This window comes from Oncorhynchus keta, chromosome 1, assembly GCF_023373465.1.
Source record: "Oncorhynchus keta strain PuntledgeMale-10-30-2019 chromosome 1, Oket_V2, whole genome shotgun sequence".
NCBI lineage: Eukaryota > Metazoa > Chordata > Actinopteri > Salmoniformes > Salmonidae > Oncorhynchus > Oncorhynchus keta.
Window position 1 is genome coordinate 24,857,962 of NC_068421.1, and position 19,570 is coordinate 24,877,531.

At 44.9% G+C, this 19,570-nt stretch overlaps 1 protein-coding gene across 3 annotated transcripts in view; it reads left to right on the forward strand.

The window, feature by feature from the left end:
• LOC118397138 (CXADR-like membrane protein) overlaps positions 1 to 19,570 on the forward strand; it is a 115,590-nt gene that overhangs the window by 79,623 nt on the left and 16,397 nt on the right. Inside the window, exon 1 of one of the 3 annotated variants that reach the window (XM_035791742.2) lies at positions 8,128 to 8,233. The exons of the other annotated variants lie outside the window; for them this stretch is intronic. The gene's annotated coding sequence lies outside the window, so the exon portion shown is untranslated. Of the gene's footprint in view, positions 1 to 8,127; positions 8,234 to 19,570 lie in introns of those variants that run through there. 3 annotated transcript variants of the gene reach the window in all.

The window sequence follows — 19,570 nt, forward strand, 5'->3', positions numbered from 1 at the left end:
GGTGTCTACGTAGTCTATGGCTGCCTGAGGCAGTTCTCAATCAGAGTCAGGTGATTATCGTTGTCTCTGATTGCGAGCCATATTTAGGCAGCCATATTCTGTCAGTGTTTCGTGGGTGATTGTTCCTGTCTTTGTGTTTGCACCAGATAGTGTTGTTTCGGTTTTCGTTATTTCATTTCGTTATTTTTGTAGTTTCTGTATGTATAGTTTTCCTTCATTAAAATATCATGAATCATCATCACGCTGCATTTTGGTCCGATCCTTGTGCTACCTCTTCGTCAGAGGAGGAGATAGAAGAGAGCCGTTACAGAATCACCCACCACACCCGGACCAAGTGGCGTGGTAACAGGCAACAGTGACAGCAGGAGCAGCGATCACAGGACTTCTGGACTTGGGAGGAGATATTGGACGGAAAAGGACCCTGGGCTCAGCCTGGTGAATATCAACGCCCCAAAGAAGAACTGGAGGCGGGGAAAGCGGAGAGGCGCTGGTATGAAGAGGCAGCACGGCGACGCGGATGGAAGCCTGAGAGTCAGCCCCAAAAATTTATTGGGGGGAGGCTCACAGGGAGTATGGCCATGCCAGGTAGGAGACCTGCGCAAACTCCCTGTGCTTACCGGGGGGCTAGAGAGACCGGGCAGGCACCGTGTTATGCTATGGAGCGCACGGTGTCTCCAGTGCGGGTGCATAGCCCGGTGCGGTTCATACCAGCTCTTCGTATTTGCCGGGCTAGAGTGGGCATCGAGCCAGGTAAGGTTGGGCAGGCTTGGTGCTCAAGAGCTCCAGTGCGCCTGCACGGTCCGGTCTATCCAGAGCCACCTCCACACACCAGTCCTCCGGTGGCAGCTCCCAGCACCAGGCTTCCTGTGCGTGTTCTCGGTCCAGTTCCACCAGTGCCAGCACCACGCATCAGGCCTACAGTGTGCCTCCCCTCTCCAGCTCTGTCGGAGTCTCCCGCCCGTCTAGCGCTATCAGAGCCTTTCTCCTCTACAGCGCTGCTGGAGTCTTCCGCCTGTTCAGCGCTTCCAGAGCCTTCCTCCTCTACAGCGCTGCTGGAGTCTCCTGCCTGTTCAGCGCAGCCTGAGCTGCCAGTCTGCATAGAGCAGCCAGAGCTGTCAGTCTGCATGGAGCTGCCAGTCTGCATGGAGCAGCCAGAGCTGCCAGTCTGCACAGAGCTGCCAGGTTGCATGGAGCAGCTAGAGCTGCCCGTCTGCATAGAGCAGCCAGAGCTTCCAGTCTGCATGGAGCTGTCAGTCTGTATAGAGCAGCCAGAGCTGTCAGTCTGCATAGAGCAGCCAGAGCTGTCAGTCTGCATGGAGCAGCCTGAGCTGTCAGACTGCATGGAGCAGCCAGAGCTGCCAGTCTGCATGGAGCAGCTAGAGCTGCCAGGTTGCATGGAGCAGCCAGAGCTGCCAGTCTGCATGGAGCAGCCAGAGCAGATAGATCCGCCAGTCAGCCAGACTCTTCCAGATCTGCCAGTCAGCCAGACTCTTCCAGATCTGCCAGTCAGCCAGTCAGCCAGACTCTTCCAGATCTGCCAGTCAACCAGACTCTTCCAGATCTGCCAGTCAACCAGACTCTTCCAGATCTGCCAGTCAACCAGACTCTTCCAGATCTGCCAGTAAACCAGACCCTTCCAGATCCGCCAGCCAGCCAGGATCTGCCGGAGCCAACTACCTGCCTGAGCTTCCTCTCAGTGCTGAGCTTCCTCTCGGTGCTGAGCTTCCTCTCAGTGCTGGGCTTCCCCTCAGTGCTGGGCTTTCCCTCAGTGCTGGGCTTCCCCTCAGAGCTGGGCTTCCCCTCAGTGCTGAGCAGCCCCTCAGTCCCGAGCTGCCCCTCAGTCCCGAGCTTCCCCTCAGTCCCGAGCTTCCCCTCAGTCCCGAGCTTCCCCTCAGTCCCGAGCTACCCCTCAGTCCCGAGCTGCCTCAGTCCCGAGCTGCCCCTCAGTCCCGAGCTGCCCCTCAGTCACGAGCTGCCCCTTAATCCAGTGGGGTTCTGGGTGAGGACTACTAGGCCATGGTCGGCGGCGAGGGTGGACTATCCCAGGACGCGAGGGGGAGGAACTAAGACATTTATGGAGTGGGATCCAAGTCCCGAGCCGGAGCCGCCACCATGGACAGACGCCCACCCGGACCCTCCCTAGGGTTTTGAGGTGCGTCCGGGAGTCCGCACCTTTAGGGGGGGGGGGTTCTGTCACGCCTTGGTCTTAGTAGTAGTCTATGGCTGCCTGAGGCGGTTCTCAATCAGAATCAGGTGATTATCGTTGTCTCTGATTGGGAGCCATATTTAGGCAGCCATATTCTGTGAGTGTTTCGTGGGTGATTGTTCCTGTCTTTGTGTTTGCACCAGATAGGGCTGTTTCGGTTTTCGTTATTTCATTTCGTTATTTTTGTAGTTTCTGTATGTATAGTTTTCCTTCATTAAAATATCATGAATCATCATCACGCTGCATTTTGGTCCGATCCTTGTTCTACCTCTTCGTCAGAGGAGGAGATAGAAGAGAGCCGTTACAGCCTTCCCCTTTTTCCTCCAAACATAACAATGGTCATTATGGCCAAGCAGTTCTATTTTTGACCAGAGGACCAGAGGACATTTCTCCAAAAAGTATGATCTTTGTCCCCATGTGCAGTTGCAAACCGTAGTCTGGCTTTTTTATTGCGGTTTTGGAGCAGTGGCTTCTTCCTGGCTCAGCGGCCTTTCAGGTTATGCCGATATAGGACTTGTTTTACTGTGGATATAGATACTTTTGTACCCGTTTCCTCCAGCATCTTCACACAGTCTTTTGCTGTTGTTCTGGGATTGATTTGCACTTTTCGCACCAAAGTACTCTATGAGACAGAACGTATGACGTCTACGTGGTCCCATGGTGTTTATACTTGCGTACTATTGTTTGTACAGATGAATGTGGTACCTTCAGGTGTTTGGAAATTGCCCCCAAGGATGAACCAGACTTGTGGAGGTTTACTATTTTTTTCTGAGGTCTTGGCTGATTTATTTTGATTATCCCACTATGTCAATCAAAGAGGCACTGAGTATGAAGGTAGGCCTTGAAATACATCCACAGATACACCTCCAATTGACTCAAATAGTGTCAATTAGCCTATCAGAAGCTTCAAAAGCCATGATGTCATTTTCTGGAATTTTCCAAGCTGTTTCAAGGCACAGTAAACTTAGTGCATGTAAACTTCTGACCCACTGGAATTGTGATACAGTGAATTATATGTGAAATAATCTGTCTGTAAACAATTGTTGGAAAAATGACTTGTGTCATGCACAAAGTAGATGTGCTAACTGACTTGCCAAAACTATAGTTTGTTAACAAGACATTTGTGGAGTGGTTGAAAAACGAGTTTTAATGGCTCCATACAAAGTGTATGTAAACTTCCATTTCCAACTGTAACACATTAGAGCTGGTAAAAGTTCATACAAATAATATTAAATCAAATGTATTTTGTATTATTTTGTATTATTTCCTCTTCTTTGAAATGCAAGAGAAAGGCCACATTGCATTATTCCATCTTAGGCGAAATTTAGATTATGTCCACTAGATTGCAGCAGTGTATGTGCAAAGGTTTAGACAAATCCAATGAACTATTGCATTTCTGTTCAAAGTGCATCAAGTCTTCCCAAAGGTGCCTAATTGGTTTATTAATACATTTTCAAGTTCAGAACTGTGCACTCTCATCAAACAATTGCACGGTATCCTTTCACTGTAATAGCTACTGTAAATTGGAGTGCAGTTAGATTAATAAGAATTTAAGCTTTCTGCCCGTATCAGATATGTCTATGTCCTGGGACATGTTCTTGTTACTTACAACCTCATGCTAATCCCATTAGCGCACATTAGCTCAACGTTCCAGCGGGGGTGACACCGATCCTGTAGAAGTTTTAAGAATGGAAGGTTGGAGATTGGCCGAAAATTGCCAAAAGCTGAAGAATCTAGATTACTTTTCTTTAGAAGGGGTTTCACCATAGCAGTTTTTAGTGCAGTGGGAATGTCCCTATGAACAGGGAATGATTAACAATAGCTTGCACTCCTTCAGATATACAATTAAAAACTATCTTGAAGAAGGTGGTGGGGATAGGATGCTGCTCCAGTTTCAACTGTTCTGCCTGTGGCTATGTTACCCTGACCTGTTCACCGGACGTGCTATCTGTCCCAGACCTGCTGTTTTCAACTCTCTGGAGACAGCAGGAGCGGTAGAGATACTCTTAATGACCGGCCATGAAAAGCCAACTGACATTTACTCCTGAGGTGCTGACTTGCTGCACCCTCGACAACTACTGTGATTATTATTATTTGACCATGCTGGTCATTTAGGAACATTTGAAAATCTTCTGTTCTTCATGTTCTGTCATAATCTCCACCCGGCACAGCCAGAAGTGGACTGGCCACCCCTCATAGCCTGGTTCCTCTCTAGGCTTCTTCCTAGGTTTTGGCCTTTCTAGGGAGTTTTTCCTAGCCACTGTGCTTCTACACCTGCATTGCTTGCTGTTTGGGGTTTTAGGCTGGGTTTCTGTACAGCACTTTGAGATATCAGCTGATGTAAGAAGGGCTATATAATGTAAATACATTTGATTTGACAGGATCAGAGGCAGGTAGAAGGCTTAAATTGTGATATCACTTTCCTGAGCATGTCAACCAGGGGAAATTAATCCATAGTGCCTTTGTGTGGAGATGGCGTCCATTGGTGTGCCCTTCCCAGTCATCAGACAGGATGGACAGGGTGACTCCACTCCTAGGAAGCAACAGCAGCATTAGGCATCCACTCCTGGTTTCAGGTGTACTGCGTTTGTTGTTTTCTGCTTTGTCAGTCAAGTCAAATTAGGTAGCCTAGTGGTTAGAGTGTTGGACTAGTAAGCGCAAGGTTGCAAACTCAAATCCACGAGCTCACAAGGTAAAATAGTTTGTTCTACCCTCGAACAAGGCAGTTAACCCACTGTTCCTAGGCTGTCATTGAAAATAAGAATTTGTTCTTAACTGACTTGCCTAGTTAAATAAAGGTTAAAAAAAAATAATAATAAGTCAGATACATACCATAAGTCTGGAGATAGTGCTAATACGTTGCTGGCGAGCTAGCAGCCTCGGATCAGGGGAGGGAGTTAGCGTCCCCTCTGTTTTCAATTAGCTTGTGAAATGTACAACATAGGAGCCGCTCTGTTGTTGTTCCGATCATATTCGTCCATGGACACAGCCCAGCGCTTCAGTGCCTTTGCTCAGAAATGCTCTGTCTAACCCTGGGTGAACTCAAGGGCCTCGACACTGACAGACAGTGGCAGTGGACAAGCTAATGAAATGAAATGTGTGTGGAGAGGAGAGGAGAGGAATCAGGGAAGGATCCAGACCCCCAGCAGCACGCTCAAGCTGAACCCACAAAATGTAGCATGTCCAATCCCAGGGTGTTTTATGCTGTCTAAAGCCATGGTTTAGATTTAGCATGTCCAAACCCAGGCTATTTTATGCTGTCTAAAGCCATGCTTTAGTGTTAGCATGTTCAAACCCAGGCTGTTTTATGGTGTAAAGCCATTCTTCAGCTTTAGCATGTCCACATCCAGGCCGTTTTATGCTGTCTAAAGCCATGCTTTAGCGTTAGCATGTCCAAACCCAGGCCGTTTTATGCTGTCTAAAGCCATGCTTTAGCGTTAGCATGTCCAAACCCAGGCCGTTTTATGCTGTCTAAAGCCATGCTTTAGCGTTAGCATGTCCAAACCCAGGCCGTTTTGTTTTCAAACAGCCCTGTTTTCACGTACCACCACCATCCTTTGTGTTTTATTGTCTTCCCACATCTTGTAAAAGGAGTTAAAGAGACTCCTTTAAAACATCATCATCAAAGTATTGAACTGCATTTAATAAAAGTTAATGGCACAATACTTGAGGCAGACAGCATCTGATGTTTTTATTGGTTGTACAGTACGCTGCTACAGAGCATTCATCACCACAGAGACTGGGCGAACATCATGCATTCCACTTCCTGTGGTCATCCACCTAGTCAGCTTTATTTTCCACCTAATGGACATAAAAAATAGCAGATTGCATCTAAATGGACTTGGCAGCACCATAGGGTATTAAGTATTGATCTTCGGAGGCCAATGCACAAATTCAGGCAGCACCAACAATGTGAGTGGAGTTCACCTGCAGCCAGCCTCAAATGGAGATTAGACCGCATAAATAACAGGGAAATAAGCGTTGTCTATTTTGTGTCCTGAATAATGGAGAGAAATGCACACCTGTTGTGCCAGGTGAAATAGTACACAAAAAGGTTGTTGATATATGTATGGATACCATGGCAATTGTGTTTGGTCTCAGGTCTTCTCCATATGTCTGTCCCAAGCATAATCTAGCTTCTATAATGCCAATACCCAACAGGACAGCTCCTGTTATCAGTAGCAGGTGAGGCAGTATTAAACAGTGCTTTAATTCATAAGGCCAGCTTCCTTGTTGACTGCACCATCTGTTTTGATGTCAGGGTCAAGCCAAGCCTGAACCCCATGGAGGCAAATCTATGACTGTTTGTCTTTTTCTAGTTATTGTTTCTTGTTTCTTCACCAGCTAACTGTTACAGTAATAATCCTCTGTGATTAATATTTCCTTTCTGTTTGCACAATCCTGGAAAATAACCTTTCTGTTTGCCAAGAAAAATAACTTAATGGCACTCAAAGCGAAAAATAGGCCCAGCTCAGAAAACAATAGTTTGGCTTAATTCTTGGAGAAACTGTGATTGTGCTTGAATTAAATACAGGTTTTCCTAATAGTTTCTGTGAAAATACATGTAATTTCTTAACAGGATGTATAATTGTTGTCTTTAAATATCCCAAATTTCTGACTCAGTCAAATATTGCCATTGTTTTCCATCCTTACTTACTGTATATACACAAGTGAAAATTATTTTCAGCGAAGTTGTCTAATGTTTCTGTGGAAATGGCAAAAAAGCAGTCTATTCTAGCCTGTCTGAGAATGTCTTACCGTGTCAAGGGATTTCAGTCCCCTGTCCATGAAATGTGGCCACTCTAAGCTGTGGGGCATTGGGGGCTAGCAAAGGTTTTGCAAGGGTGTGTGTGTTCGTGTGTCTCTCTCTTAGTGTGCGTCTCTGTGTGTCGCTCTCTCCCTCTCTGTGTGTGTGTGTTCTGGGGGGAATGTGCCCTTTACAAGGCCCACACCCCAACCACATGTGAAGCAAACACACACACACACAGAGAGAGAGAGAGAGAAAGAGAGAGAGAGATTCTGCCAAGGACCAGCACATTAGTCATTTCAGCTGTTTTCTGTGAGGAGTAAGTCTAAACTTCTCTCTCTCACGCTCTCTCACTCTTTTCTGTGAAACACATTGTGTTGCATTCCATGTCTGAAATGTTCTGTATAAATAAAGCTTGATTTGATTTAATTTGAAGAGAAAGCTAAGTACGTACTGTATATAGACACTCTCGTCATTTGTAGCGAAGTGAATGCACACACATGCTGGTATGTTTTGTAGTGGCCAGATGTGGGGAGGATGTGTTGCCACAGCAGAGAAGAGGGTCTTTGTCCAATCCCCACAATTCAGCTGAAGCGTGTTATCTTGCGCAAGCCAGGCCATTTGACATTTGGGGGGGGCTTGTTTATTTAGAACACATCATGGAAATAGGAGGTCCTTTGCATGGTGTTATTTCAAGCTGAAAATAACACCTTAAACAGTTTAACCTGGAATCTCTTAAGATGCATTGGCATAATTCAAATGTAAATGAAGAATGTATTTTTTATTTTTCCTTTATTTAACTAGGAGAGTCAGTTAAGAACACATTTTTATTTTCAATGACGGCCTAGGAACAGTGGGTTAACTGACTTGTTCAGGGGCAGAACAACAGATTTTTACCTTATCAGCTCTGGGATTTGATGTGGCAAACTGTTGGTTGAATGTCCATTCCAAATGATGAATATGCATTTTAATTCAAACTCGACCAATGACTATCAGTCTTTGTGTTTGAGCACTTTTAAGTCCTGTGCCACTTGTTAGGGATACAGGTATCCTGTGTGTGTTTGTTTTCTCTCCTTCTGTCCTAGTCACTGGTGGCAGTCATCTGTCGCCAATCAGTCACCACTGAAGACACACCTGCTCCTTTTCCCTTACCCAATCACATTCCCTTTCCCTTGGTTTAAAAACCCAGTCAGTTGTTTCCCAAACTCTCTCTCTCTCTTTCTGGATTGATACATCTCTTTTTTGTTGTTGCGCCAAGATCTCATTTTGTCCGTTATCTTGTGAGTATGTATGACTGTTAGTTTTTTGGTGGGAAAAGGGTATATGAAGCCAAGTTGCCCATGGGCATACATTACCCATAGGATAACTCTGTCTAAGTACCCTAGTTAGAACTGGGTGGACTACCCACTGTATTTTATTGGTTAGGTAGCTAACTGTTCTTGAAGCAGGTAAGACTAGATTAGGTTTTAAAATGTATATTTATTAGTTCTTTCCTTGGGTCCAGCTCAGGTTGTCTGTGAATTTCTTTTAGTTCTCACTGTTCCTTTTCACGGTTATGATTTGCATGAGATATGTTACGGGTCTTGTTTCCATCCCCCCTAGACTGCAGGGCCAAAAGGGTTCGTAACTCCACTCTGTCATATGTGGAGCTACGGTTTTACTGAGCCACATAAAGGTAAAGGGAGGAAGTGGGGCGGCGGTGGCTGCTTATTGGAACGCCTCGAGTACCACGTGGTACACTCTGGAGCCCTGGTCGTTTAAGCTAACGCTAACGGCTAAGCAGCTGACGGAACATCCATAGGATCTTGGATAACACCCATGTATACAGTATGATGACGACAGCTGCAGGGTTTGGAAGATGTAAGCAGGATTCCGTGACTTGGCGTTCCTTTGGGAAAAGTTGTAATTAGCTTTTTGAGGCATTTATCTGCTGCTAGTTTATTGAAAACTTTTGGGTGAATTAAAAGGGCTCGGCATGAAACCAATTTAGCATCTATTTTAGGATTCTATCAGTGGGATGGTGTCCGTTTTGCTTGCTTGATGTGACATAGATGACAAGCCCTTGAAATAAATGTTAATGAAGCCAACAATGGCGCTTGAGGTGAAAACGTACCACAGGGTCGTATATTATTCAGACCTTAGTGGAATTTCATCTCCAATTCCTTATTTCCCATAGGCTCTCTCCCTTTCCCTGTTTCTCTCCTCCAGGTCATATGGATTATCCTTGAAGCGATTCCATTCCTTTGTATCCGCCTGCTCTAGCCAGGCTCTTAGGAATCCATCATCGCAGATGAGTGTGTACATGACTGGGCCCATTTGAAACATTTTCCTCTCAAGCCCCGGCTCTCTCCATGCTTGAAATGGCCCTGATCTTTAATAGTGCTGTTAGTGGCATGGAGAAAAGGTCCATATTAGCAGAAGGGGTGTTGGTTGCTGGGCGCAATGCAGAGAAGGATTATGGGTACTTCTTTATCCCTTCAAAAAGCAGCCTCCAGTCAGTGAAAACACAGCCCTCTTGGATTCCACAGGAGAAAAATATGAATGACTTGGACCAAGAATTAGGGAGTGCCTGCAACGCGTACAATTTAATGTTAAGGTGTGATCTCTGGTAGAGTTAAAAAAATATTTAATCCCTTCAGAAGAACTAATTAAAAAGAGCCTGTATATGAGGCTGCATAAAGGAGTCTCTGTGAGAGGTCTGACGAGGGTTGTTTTTGTAGCCTGTTAGTTTGTACTAGTGTCTCCGAGCATGGCTCTTATCTGGGGAGCCATCAGAGATGTGAGAGCATTTCAGTGTTTCAAGTATAAATGAGAGCATATGCTTTACCTCCCTCTGTGCCCATCGCTGTAATAACTGTTTCCTTGTGAAGAAAGCACCAATATATTTACCATTTGTATAGCAACAGGTTGTCAACAAACCCACAAGTATTAATTTCACTGATCTTTTTGAACACCAAGCTGTACTTCTGGCTGTGACCAATGTTCCCTCTAAGCTAGCCCCGAGATTGCTGCACATAAATATTAGCTCACAGAGATAATCAAGAGATTGAACTTCACTCAACTTTCTAGAGCACCAAGCGGTTGATCGGGATCGACGAGTCAATCTCTAAGGCATTCCTAGTCGATCGCTAAACATTTCTGCAAAAAAATGATAAAGCCTTTTTTTTGTCTCAGACGGTACTGTAGGTGCACCCGATTCAGGATTCTGCTGCCCTGTGTGCCAGATAGGCAAACTGTTGTCAATTTGAACCATTTAATGTGTGAGGGTACAAATCAAGATGACTGTCTGCAGTAATGTAGCAGGCATAAAAGAAAGCTTGATACTGTGAGATTTCAGAATGTTTTAAAACCATGACTAGAGAGACTGTCAACAAAATCAACAAAGAGCTGCTGTTTTTATGAGTGAGTTTAAGTTCTTACTCGGAGCTGTCAACACTTTGTATTAATCACTTTTATAAGCCATAAAATGCGCATTCTTCCTATTTCCTTTCAGCTTCACAGAAAGCACCGCAGCAGTAACTAATGAGTAGGAAAGTGTATCTATAGGCTTGCATTCTTATTATTACTGTGTCTTTTTTCATATCAATCAAATCTATTTATAATGCCCTTTTTACATCAGCCGATGTCAAAGTGCTGTACAGAAACCCAGCAAGTAATGCCGATGTAGAAGCACGGTGGCTAGGAGAAATGTCAAGATGTTCAAACGTTCCTAGATGACCAGCAGGATCAGATAATAATAATCACAGTGGTTGTAGAGGGGGCAACAGGTCAGCACCTCAGGAGTAAATGTCAGTTGGCTTTTCATAGCCGATCATTCACAGGTAGAGACGGCAGGTGCAGTAGAGAGAGAGTCCAAAACAGCAGGTCTGGGACAAGGTAGCACATCCGGTGATCAGGTCAGGGTTCCATAGCCGCAGGCAGCATGACCAGGTGAACTGGGGACAGCAAGGAGTCCATCAGGCCAGGTAGTCCTGAAGCATGGTCCTAGGGCTCAGGTCCTCTAAGAGAAAAAGAGAGAGCGAAGGATGGAGCATACTAAAATTCACACAGGACACCGGATAAGGCAGGAGAAAAACTCCATATATAAGACTGACCCCAGCCCCCCGACACAAACTATTGCAGCATAAATACTGGAGGCTGAGACGGGAGGGGTCGGGAGACACACTGGCCCCGTCCAACGATACCCCCGGACAGGGCCAAACTTTGCCAAAGCACAGCCCCCACGCCACTAGAGGGATATCGTCAACCACCAACCTACTACCCTGAGACAAGGCCGGGTATAGCCCACAATGATCTTCCCCATGGCACGCACCCGAGGGGGACACCATCCTGGAGAGGAAGATCACGTCAATGACTCAACCCACTCAAGTGAAGCACCCCTCCTAGGGATGGCATGAAAGGGCACCAGTAAGCCAGTGACTCAGCCTCTGTAATAGGGTTCGAGGCAGAGAATCCCAGTGGAGAGAGGGGAACTGGCCAGGCAGAGACAGCAAGGGCGGTTCGTCGCTCCAGTGCCTTTCCATTCACCTTCACACTCCTGGGCCAGACTACACTCAATCATAGGACCTACTGAAGAGATGAGTCTTCAATAAACACTTTAAGGTCGAGACCAAGTCTGCGTCTCTCACATGGATAGGCAGGCCATTCCATAAAAATTGAGCTCTATATGAGAAAGCCCTGCCTTCAGCTGTTTGCTTAGAAATACTAGGGACAGTAAGGAGGCCTGTGTCTTGTGACTGTAGCGTACATGTAGGTATGTACAGCAGGACCAAATTCTTTGTGGGTTAGCAGGTAGACCTACAGTAATATTGAGGAATATTTCACTTTCTCTGTTCACAGGAGTAACAACATGTGCATGATGCAGAAATATGCTGTTTGGCTCGAGTTTCGTCATCAGCTGGAAGACTGTGTCCCTTGTTTGTCAGTGTCAGTGGAGGAAAGGGAGAGCGGAGGAATGTTGAGAGGCGGACCGTCAGTCTGCTGCTCTCTCCTTCTGCTGAGACTGACCGTCAGATGCAGGCACCATCAGCACAGTAAAATAAAAAGCAAATTATTTAAATGTACGCTCACTCAGCTGTGCTTTACAAGTAATATAACAACGGATCTATTACCTGTATGATCATATAGGCTACCTCAAATTTTGAAATATGATTTTTTTTTAATGTCCTGAACAACAATGCATTGGCAAAGCCAATGTGCAGTGATAATGTATTTTTTTTATTTACAGGGACAGTGCACATTAATCAACGTTTCAGTAAACGTTTGAGCCTATAGCTTACTGAGTGGTAGATCTTGGGTTGCATTTTGACTCGTAGTGATCTTGACTCGGTTGGTGACCACTGTTCTAGAGTTTTCCCTGTTAACACTATTGACGTTTCTCTGTACTGTGGCAATTGTGATTGAATCAATGCAATATTATCCCATTTCAATGCAACATACCAAAACTAACTATGCAAGAGATTTTTGTTGTAGGCAGAACACATCGGAGTAGGATTCTATTGCATTGACATGCACTACTCAGCCAGTACTCTACACAGACCCGTGCAGCATAAACAATCAGCGCTGCAGTAGGCCTATATGCAAATAGACCATAGACCATCTGTCATTTACTTTGAACTGGACTGTGCTTACAGCATGAGTAGATGCGCTTGTTTTGAGATCAAAGCGAGAGCTTCATGTAGCCACGTCTGCACATCTTGTTCATATCCTTTGCTAGTTAGTGAGTTATTAGCCCAGTTATATATAATTTATAGTCAGCAATAGGGGAGTGATTGCTTCCTACAGGAGCACAAAATGTATACATTTCTAGACATCTTTAAAAAGTGAGTCAGGTTTTTTGTCTTAAAGTGTTGCATTTTAAGACTGGCTTGAATAAGCTAAGTAGCCAATAGGCAGAGGGTAGCATAATTTGTCTGATTCTCTCTAATAATGGCATGGAAATAATAATGCATTTTATTTTGTGAAGTAATTTATTGCATCAAACAACACCACATTTCCAGTCACCTCCTTCACTGAATGACAAGTGGATAAACAGGTTATAATGTCAAGCCCTGCATGTTTCAAAAGTCTCATGTAATGTAGGCCTACATTGAAGACCACACATTGGATGCTACTGTAGACTGAATGATAGAACAGCTACTGTATTTCCATGTTGAAATGTTATGGCTACATTATGATCAAATAGCCACAGTAGTCTACAAGGCCACTGTTAAAACTGTAACTTAAAGCGGGTACAGCCTCCGTGTTAACAGTAAACGCGCGCTGGAAGATGCACAGAATTGTCATAACGTTCAAGTTTGTGCTCAGCAGACCTGAAATATGCTCGGTGCCAAACATTTTTTGAGGAAACTTTGGTTGTGACCTCTGACTATTTCAGCGTTTTCCATCATTTGAATGTGTCCCCAGCTCAACTGTGTGTCACCAGTTGCTTCTGATGCATTTCACACATATAAGTCATACCATGGAGCTAAGCCAAATTCATTGTACCTGGTTATCCGGGAGGCATTTCTCTATGTCCCAGCCCATTGTTCTCTGAGTAATTCTCCCTGTCCGCTCCCTCTGTTTTCTTCTCCTGCCAGAGAAGCCTGTCAGTGGAGCAAGATAACACTTTAGTATAGAGTGACTGTGCTGAGAGATGAATGCTGCAGTCCTCTCTCCCTGTCTGGACCTTGTGTGGATCAGCTGGTAACTCCTATGCAATTTGAAACTCTGTATGCCCTACGACTGCTATATTCTACTTCACATGTTTGCACAGTGGCCTTGATTTACCGTCAGCATGAGATAGGTCTTGTTTTCCCATTATGCAGATGGAAGTATGAAAGTGCATTTCTGAGACCGCAGATGTTCACACAAGGCATGCAACACACACACACACACACACACATGCACCCACATACTGTTCACACACACATGCACTCTTATTACAAAGGACAAATACATATAGAACTCTAAAGGAGTTAGTTCTGCGTCCTCCCCTTTTCCCACTGCTTTTCCCTAGAGCTACGGTGAGATTCAAGCTCATTGTGGCCAGAATCTGTTGACCATGGCGAACAGAGTGGACTTATTAAACACAAGACATTGGGCCTTCTTTTCTCTTTTTCCTCCCCTGATCTCTACAGTTGTGAGAGCCAGAGGTCAGGAGCTTTAGCGGTGCTGAGGCCCCAGCCAAGCCAACGTGCTGAATGGGACGTGGAGCTTGACTTTGGGCAATGTGAAAGATCTGGGGCCGCTGCCTGCCTGCATCCCACTAGCTGCTCTATAATAAGACTGTACCATTCTGCGGGGAGGTGGATTTACTGGAGCACAACTCCCCCTAGGGCATTTTCATAGAAATTGGTTCCTCCACTATAGTCGCCCCAGCTCTCCCTCACTCTCTCTGTCCCTCTGTCTCTCTCTAAGCCTATGCTGCTGCCAGGTCCCCTTTTGTTCATTATAATACATTTCTTTAGCTCTTTTCTTTGCTTGGGTAAAAACTGAGCCCTGTCAAATGTGTCAATTTTCAGCCATGTTGATCCCAGTCCAGAGAGTAGAGGAAATGAGAGAAGAGGGGGAGAGAGGGGGGTGTCTTGTCAGAGCCAGAAGTTATTAACATAGTTACCTTATCGCGAAACACCCCCTTGACTCACAGCTCTCAGCTAAGATGGCCTCCTTAACATACAATTTCCCAGGGCCCTATGGAATGTCAAGAAGACGTGAACACATAGAGGCCTCGTGATTAGACCTGGGATCAAATACATGTGTATTTGAGTATCTGGTATTTAAAATACTTTTTTTTGTGTATTTCAGTATTTTCAAATACACAGCCCAAAACAAGTACTTGTATTTGAATGGTTAGTTGTAAAAAAAAAAAAAAAAATAGTCTGCCAAATTGTATTTCAAATACACTGACAAAACACACTCATGCATTTAATCCAGGGATTTGAAAATAGTATTTGAAATAAGTATTTTACAATACTGTAATATACTTTCCAATTGTATTTCCAACTAAATAAAAATATTCAACCACCCCACTGGGCACAGACATCAATTCAACATCTATTGCACGTTGGTTTAACTTAATTTCATTGAATGACGTGGAAACAACATTGATTCAACAGTGTGTGCCAAGTGGGACTTGTCTTTTCAAGTAAAATATATCTGAAAGGTTACTTTGAATGTACTGTATTTGAGATATTTGAAATAGTATTTGAACCGAGGTCTGCTCGTGATGTTTTGACTATTTTGCTGTGCCTGACAGTAGATAACTTCTCAGACTATTTACTGTGTCTCCGGTATTCATAGTAATTCAACCATGCTGCCCACCAGTTCTAGTTTGTATGGAAACGAGCAAGTCAAGAAATATTATGCTGAGTTAGGGGTTCAGCTAAACTCTTTTTCTCTTGCAAAGGTAGCAACAGCCAAAGTAGCCAGTATGCTAGCAGAGCATAAATGCTCCAAAGACCCAGGCCTGGATAATATTCCAGCAAGGTTTCTTTGAAATTCTGCTGAGTAAATTGCCCCTTGTATTACACATCGTTAATCTCTCTCTTGAACAATGCATCTTTCCCATGGAAACAAGCTAAAGTTATACCTCTCTATGAGAAGGAGGGATAAAGTCTTACCATAGGAATTATAGGCCTGTATCTATCCTCAGTATAACATCAAAGATCCTGAGTCCACATACTCACATAGGCAGGAGCTGCTTTCAGGAACTCGGCTGGCTGCCTGTTGATGCTAGGGTGTCCCTGATTAAAGTCTGATTTACACTAGTATTTATGGTTCTGCGTCCAGATATCTGACTGATTACTTTCTGCATGTTAGGGATGCACACAACCACAGCACCAGATCAGGTGTTGCTAATGTGTGCTTATACAGGTTCAGAAGTAATGCTGGGAAAGGTACTTACTTGTATACTGGAGTCTCAGAGTAGAATGAGTTACTTAACAATAAAGTACCAAACTGTTTGTCTTCTGTGCCCATATTAATGTACCCTGCGATGTAACTGCAGTGATGACAGATGTTCTTCTTCTTTGGTTTTATGTTTTATTACTCAGTGCCATACTGTGTTCGATCTTGCCTAGCCATCTTGTCTCAAGAGGACCACAATGGAAATAAGTCCCAGACTTTATTGTGTGTTATCCTCCATGATTTTACTCATGTGCACCTATGGCTTTTTAAAGGTTTATGTGCGATTTTTATTTTTATTTATTTTTTAAACGGCTGAAATAACAAACTAAAGTAAACTGAAATATCCCACTATATTAGACCATTGAATGCCAAGGGCATAAACTAAAGACTACCTGAGGTTCCTATACAGAGTCACCATAGTATGCTGTGACACCCTGGTATGCCGCATACTGGGTATCTCACAAATGATGGTTTCCATCGGTCCAAACCGCCACAGCTGTGAACACTGTGAATGAAGCCAATCCAAAAAATCTGACAACAAATCGACTTCAAGGTAGACTTATTTTGGACCCCAGAGCACAAAATCCCCTCTCCACAACCATAAACTGAGGATGTAAAAGCTGATTGTAGTGTTACTATAAAGGCATTGTATTGTTTGTCATGTTGTTGGCTGAAATTGAGATAATTTCATATATGGTAAATCCATTGACCGATGATAATGTGAAGCCTAATTCCAAACCCATGCTGTCTGTATTGGCTCAGTGTGCTTGTTGGAAGGTCGTTGAGAGTTTGCTAAAGGAGTAGGCGATATACAGCACAGTTAATTGCACATACAACACACAACCTTCTATATACTGCCTTTGATAATTGGTCCTACTCATATCGCTCCCATGCAAAACTCTCTCTCTCTCCCCGACTCCCCAGCCTGTGAGTCCCCTGGCGAAGGGAGGAAGTAGGGCAGGTGGTGGAGAGGTGAGGTGAGCTTACTAACTGTTATCAGGCCCAGCACACCGAGCAGGGGGTTCAGTTCCGTGGTGACAAGTGTGAGGGCACTGACTAGACAGCACGGCTTGAACAGGCCTTGGCCAGCAGCATGCACTGGGCTCCCAACGGACCATCACCGGGCCCTAACACTCAACGGTCACTCACTCTCACACACACACACACACACACACACACACACACTCCAGCCAACCTCCTCCTTCCTCCTCCTCCTCAAAGTGATTAGGAGCTATGCTGAGAGGATGCCCACAGTCCTCTGTTCTGGCTGGATCATTCTCTCCTAGGCTCCCCTCCATGACTTCCATCCAAGTAATATCTGCGGGGTGCCCACAAGATGAATGGCTTTGCAAATGCTGCATTAAAAAGTCATGAATGGGGATACCTTCAGGGGAGTTGGGAGCTCCTTGGCTTGAAATAGGTGGTCGTTTTTTCTGATGAGTAATGATTTCAGCAGAGCAGGGGAGAGTGAGAGCAGTAGGAGGACCTCAGTAATGCGCCCTGTCACCAGGGCTGTATTGAACAGACTGAGGGCCCTGCTGTACTGTAATATGACCTCCTTTCCTGTGGTGCTGGGTGCCAGTCAGAGAGGGCTTCTGGAGTTGGGTCAACGTGGTGACTCAGATGGATGTGAGTGACTGGTGTGGAGCCCAGGGTTATTGCATCAGGGAAATGTGAAAGTCAAATAAAGTTTTAGAGCTGCACACAAAGTTCACAGAGTAATGATGTCATCATTATGAGTCATTCAACCTCTTATGAATAACAGGTTTGCAGGTATGATACCTCCCTCCATGTACCAAATAAAATATATTTGCCATAGTTGTCGACGACAACTTTACCATGAAATGCTTGCTTATCAGCCTATCCCAACGAGGCAGAGTTGAAAAATAATAATACAACATTTAAATAGAAACACGGGGAGTAAAATGCACGAGAATGGAGCTACATCCAGGGAGTACCAGTATCAGATCAATGTGGAGCTACATCCAGGGAGTACCAGTATCAGATCAATGTGGAGCTACATCCAGGGAGTACCAGTATCAGATCAATGTGGAGCTACACACAGGGAGTATCAGTATCAGATCAATGTGGAGCTACATCCAGGGAGTACCAGTATCAGATCAATGTGGAGCTACACACAGGGAGTACCAGTATCAGATCAATGTGGAGCTACATCCAGGGAGTACCAGTATCAGATCATGTGGAGCTACATCCAGGTAGTACCAGTATCAGATCAATGTGGAGCTACATCCAGGTAGTACCAGTATCAGATCAATGTGGAGCTACATCCAGGGAGTACCAGTATCAGATCAATGTGGAGCTACATCCAGGGAGTACCAGTATCAGATCAATGTGGAGCTACATCCAGGGAGTACCAGTATCAGATCAATGTGGAGCTACACACAGGGAGTACCAGTATCAGATCAATGTGGAGCTACACACAGGGAGTACCAGTATCAGATCAGTGTAGAGCTACACACAGGGAGTACCAGTATCAGATCAAAATGGAGCTACATGGAGAACCAGTATCAGATCAATGTGGGCTACATACAGGGAGTACCAGTATCAGATCAATGTGGAGCTACACACATGGAGTACCAGTATCAGATCAATGTGGAGCTACATCCAGGGAGTACCAGTATCAGATCAATGTGGAGCTACACACAGGGAGTACCAGTATCAGATCAATGTGGAGCTACATCCAGGGAGTACCAGTATCAGATCAATGTGGAGCTACACACAGGGAGTACCAGTATCAGATCAATGTGGAGCTACACACAGGGAGTACCAGTATCAGATCAATGTGGAGCTACACACAGGGAGTACCAGTATCAGATCAATGTGGAGCTACATCCAGGGAGTACCAGTATCAGATCAATGTGGAGCTACATCCAGGGAGTACCAGTATCAGATCAATGTGGAGCTACATCCAGGGAGTACCAGTATCAGATCAATGTGGAGCTACATCCAGGGAGTACCAGTATCAGATCAATGTGGAGCTACATCCAGGGAGTACCAGTATCAGATCAATGTGGAGCTACATCCAGGGAGTACCAGTATCAGATCAATGTGGAGCTACATCCAGGGAGTACCAGTATCAGATCAATGTGGAGCTACATCCAGGGAGTACCAGTATCAGATCAATGTGGAGCTACACACAGGGAGTACCAGTATCAGATCAATGTGGAGCTACACACAGGGAGTACCAGTATCAGATCAATGTGGAGCTACACACAGGGAGTACCAGTATCAGATCAGTGTGGAGCTACACACAGGGAGTACCAGTATCTGATCAAAATGGAGCTACATACAGGGAGTACCAGTATCAGATCAATGTGGGCTACATACAGGGAGTACCAGTATCAGATCAATGTGGAGCTACACACAGGGAGTACCAGTATCAGATCAATGTGGAGCTACACACAGGGAGTACCAGTATCAGATCAGTGTGGAGCTACACACAGGGAGTACCAGTATCTGATCAAAATGGAGCTACATACAGGGAGTACCAGTATCAGATCAATGTGGGCTACATACAGGGAGTACCAGTATCAGATCAATGTGGAGCTACATACACGGAGTACCAGTATCAGATCAATGTGTAGAGGTACCAGGTATTCCAGGTAGATATGTACATGAAGGCAGGGTAAAAGTGACAGAACTTTTAAGATGTCGCCCTCTTTACCACATCCCTACACCAAGTCACCTATTTTATGAGGCAGACGAGCGAT